Source organism: Grammomys surdaster, unplaced genomic scaffold (genome assembly GCF_004785775.1).
Source record: "Grammomys surdaster isolate TR1022 unplaced genomic scaffold, NIH_TR_1.0 146, whole genome shotgun sequence".
In the NCBI taxonomy this organism is placed as follows: Eukaryota; Metazoa; Chordata; class Mammalia; order Rodentia; family Muridae; genus Grammomys; species Grammomys surdaster.
In genome coordinates this window covers 10,669,794-10,674,466 of record NW_021604604.1, presented here as the reverse complement: position 1 = coordinate 10,674,466, position 4,673 = coordinate 10,669,794, and the positions used below count along the sequence as shown (strand labels likewise).

Genomic DNA, 4,673 nt, shown 5'->3' with positions numbered 1-4,673 from the left:
TCATGCTGACTTTCATTTGTTTATTTATAACACATAACTTGGTTGATTCTATACATTTGCCCAGGCATTGATTCTGTTTTTATACTACCTAAGTATAAAATACTATCCTAGGCAAGCTAACCCCTATGATAACAATATGAATTAAACATACCCCACCCTCACCTAATGGAGCCGAGCACTGAGCCAGCGGATAAACACGAATCATCTTGCTTCACCCTTTGATACATCATGGATACCTATGGTATAGACCAATTCCCACATTGCTAATGAGAAACCTGATATTGGGTTAGTTTAGTGACTTGCTGTTGGTCAGACAAATGACCGGTAAGTTAAGGTAAACCCAAAGTGTGCCATGGTATCTAACCTCTCTATTCTCTCAACTGCAAAGTACAGGCAGGAAGGTCTGACTCACTAGACTGTTTTAAAACTGAAATGAGGGTACACACATAACCAGCACCAAAGAGCCTGGGACACAAAAGGAATATGTGAGGAACAGTAATGTGACATTTACTATTACCATTAAATGTACCGTTCTCATGTGAACATAATATAGCCAAATAGCATTCAAATAATGATAATGGGAAGTTGATTTGTACCATCACCACCACCAACAGGAAAAATTAATGACCAAGTCTTGTTATTGGCTAAACACACTAATATCTTCAACAATGGTATCTATGAGTCGTGATGGTCATTTTGTTGTTTTGAGACAGGGTCTCCTGTTATAACCCATACTGTTCTGCAACTCACTATGTAGCCTAAGATGATATTGAAGCAATTACAATCTTCCCTTCTCAGCCTCCCAGATACAGGGGTTACAAAGTGAACCTCCATATCTAGTGGGTTACTAACTGTACTCATGAAGAACTCAGGATGTATGTCTATGTGGTGGAAACAGATCTCTAGTTGTCATTTGCCCGTCCCTTCCTAGAAAACTCCTATTCATCCTACAACGCTCCCTCCCCAGTGATTTTTCTCTGGGATTTCTTTCTCTTATACCCAGAGAAGGGGGCAAACCCCACTTGTCTGTAATACAGCAACATAGCACTAGGTGGTAGTCAAGAGCGGGAACCATATTCTACAAAACCAATACCTTTACCTAGCCTGATATATAGAAGATACAAAACTGTTTTTTAATGGAAGAATGCTTTCAGTGTGACGATTCTGAGTTGTTTGTAACCTAAATATTTGAGGCTAAATATTGTGACTGTACTGAGGGTCCAATTTAAGACAGATAGCCTAGTCCAGACTATCACATATGTGTCAGTGGGACCTCATCTTCCCTTGCCTGCTTGCCTTGGGTCTGAGTCCACCTTTTTTCTGCACAGATTCAGTCTAGCTAAGGACTCTAAGCAGATACATGCCGGCTGCCAGTGCTACTCAGGAGAAATGGTACAGATGGGAAATGCCAGCAAACAGAGCTATACTGAAGGGGAGTCCCACTGCACTGTGGGAGGCTTCTAACTCAGTGGAGTTGTACAGGCTTTCATGAGTAAGGTAACCTACAGCCCTTAGGAGTGCAAACAGGAGACAAAGTTAGAGGGACACTGGATGGTCACCTATTTCTAGAACATTCTAGTGGTGAGACCAGGATATAGAACCTGGGTAGGCAGCTTAGGGACAGGGTCCTCTTTTCTTGTCTTTGGCCGGGAAGGGTTTGGTTCTGTCCTAGCCAGAGGCCAGAAATTCCATATGTACTAGGACACTCTGCAGCACCCTCTGGCTTCTTGTTATCTTTCTTCTATTTTTAAACATCTGCTTGATGGTTTTATGTGAAGATGCGGCCAGAACTCTAATCAAGCTATTTGGGATCAAGAAGCACATAGACACCTGTAGGGGTGGGTCAACTGGACAGACCTGCTCCCCCCACATGCTGAGGCCCACTTTCTGTTGTAAGTCCTATAAAAAGACACTAAACTAGCAGCTCATTGGTCCTCTTGTCACACAGGAGCTGGGCTTGCTTTATCTTAAGCCTTGATCTGCACACCCATAATAAGCTTCTCTCCAAATCCTCGCCCTCCCTGTGCTTCATGCAACCCAGTTCAATTAGCAAGACAAGAACCTGAGGCCGCTGACTCAATGGAAGCATTATGTGAGCATGAGGTTTTGACACTCTAACTTCTGAGTTACTCTCACTGGAGGCTGGAAAGCCCCTGTCACACTGAAGAATTCCACTTTCTCCACTCTTCATTTTCTATAAAAGCATGAGCAAGGAAGCCGACCCACTTGACTATCTGTAAAATGGGTATAACATACCTCAAGGCTGGGGTAGGATCTATGAAAAGTTCCAAGTTCTAAGTATTTCTAGGGCCCATCATTGAATTTACTTAGTATATGTTAATTCTCTTGTTCTTCCTGTTCCTCCAAACCAGCTCTTTTTCTGAAGCCATCTAGTTTGGTGTTCAAAATTCAGAGATAGAGAATAGGTGATCTATGGGTCTAAACAGGTATGAATAGACCATATCTAGTGAAAAACAGTGGACGGGACTACAGAAATGACTGAGTTAAGGTTGAGAGTGCTTGCAGCTTTTCTTCTAGAGGACCGGAGTTCAGTTCCCAGGACCAACAGATTGAAGAAAATGAAAACCTTTAATCTTCTCTATGTAAAGCAAGCATAAACGTCACCTTTTAAAATGTCTATTTGGGATTTCTGCACCTCCACTCTGTCCCCCTGGGTCTGCTCTCTATGCATATACTCAGATGTAGCTGTAGGTAGGTACAGAGCCAGGATCCGACAAGTTCTTTATGTGTGTCAGCAACTGCTCCTTCATCAAGCCAAAGCAGCCAGTGGAGACGATAGCGGGAAGTTGAAAGGAGACCACAGTTAGGTAGGAGTCCCTTCCAGAGTCATGTACATGCAAAGCTGCTCAGTGACATCGCAGAGGGTGAGGACCTCTTACCCTTTGGGAAAGTCAGCAAACCTCCTCATGCTGGTGAGGAAGAACTAGTCCTTCATCAAGGTTAACACGAAGGAGGTTGCCAAGGCTGTGGCCAACTACTACAGTTCCTGGAGCCCATCCTGTGTGGATAGCCCATTTACATCTAGTTCTCCAACCTCGAGGAGCTCAGGACTAGCTCAGTCCACCAGGTGCGTGCCCAGGTAAATCTGCAGACCGTGAACTCTGTGCAGCTGGAAAGCCTGCCCTTGGTTGACTGTCTTCACTGAGGTTGAGCATGGCCATGGCAGGCCTGAGGCCCCATGCTCAGTATCACCATGGAAACCCTCTTCTACTCAGTGCCCCTGGGTGTGCTTCATCAGTTTCTCTAATTGTGACACCATTCTCAAGATTATCTCATTTGCAAAGAACAACCAATTTCAGATGCTGATGCAGCACGCTGGCCTGAGAGCATACAGTGTACCAAGCTATCACTGGATGACCAGAACACCTACAAAGCCTGCTGCATGCTGCACACTGACATTTCCAAGTTCAGCAGCCTCAATATCAAGTATAATAACAAGGGTAGACACTATGCTCACCCTGGTTACCCTTTGGAGACAGCCAAGGCTGCTGGACCTACCCATGGTGGCAGCCTTCTGCCTCTCTGTTTCTAACATCCATAGAGTGCTGGCCCCACTAACTATTCTATGTGCACCAGTTGAAGCCCTGACTGTCTGCATTGCCATCCTAGGCCTGGCAGGAGCTGGGAATGAATTCCATCCTGCTGGTTAGCAACCTGAACTCTGAAAGAGTCACACCCTGAAGCCTCTTCATTCTCCTCTATGTCTATGGGGTCATGCAACGGGTAAATAAATATCGTGTTCAATGAAGAGAACACATTGGCACAGATGGCTGTTGGCAGTCAGGCCCAGCTGGTCATGAGCCACCTGAGTAGACACAAGCTGCAGGTGAAGTCAGTGTGTATCATCGTGTTTTCAAAGCACCACAGTGTGCAGCTACCTTGAGAGCCAGCTACAGTAGTGCTTCGAGAAGCTGGGCCCCAAGACATTTCTGAACATCTTCCCACCCTCATCTCTCCAGCCTCTCACCCAGGTTGTCCAAGGAAGACCTCAAGAGCCTTTTCTTCTGTGCCAGTGGCATGGTCAAAGGCTTTGGGTTTGGGCAAGATGGCACCAATCCAAATGGGCACTGAGCAGGAGATGGTTCAGACACTGATAGAGCTACACAGCCATGACCCAGGTAAGGGACGCCACTTGTGCATGTCCTTGCCCAAGTCCACCATCTAGGTGCCTATGACAGTTCTTACTATTCTAGAAAAGCCACTTTTTAAAAAGCAACTGAAGTGACCTTCAAGACCAGCGATTTTATGTTTTCAAGAGAGAGTAGTTTCTCTTTTTTTTTCTTTTAACTAAATCTAGACCATATTGTTACCTTGGGAAAGGGCTTGGGCCACAGAGGCCCAGTTGGGGCCAGTACTATGATTTGAAGGGCATGGGCATGGGGTCACGGTGGTACCACAGAACATGGCTGCCTTTTCCTGCCTTGCAAAACCAGCCTGCACTGCAAACCACAGCCATCTACTGAGGTTAGTCAAGTCTGTCTCTCAACATGCATGTGAGCCTGGTGGCTTGCACATATTCCTCAGAAGCTGGGACCACCACCTTGACCCTTATAACCAAGTGACACTATTCTCCCATGTCTCAGACCAATCCAGAGGGCCAGGCCATCCTTTGATGCTGAGCCTCATATGACCTTTGTATTCTATTCTTCACA

The 4,673-nt window shown here is 45.5% G+C and overlaps 1 pseudogene; it reads left to right on the top strand.

The window, feature by feature from the left end:
- Positions 1 to 317: 317 nt before the first annotated feature.
- LOC114618967 lies at positions 318 to 4,186 on the top strand (annotated as a pseudogene).
- Positions 4,187 to 4,673: the final 487 nt, after the last annotated feature.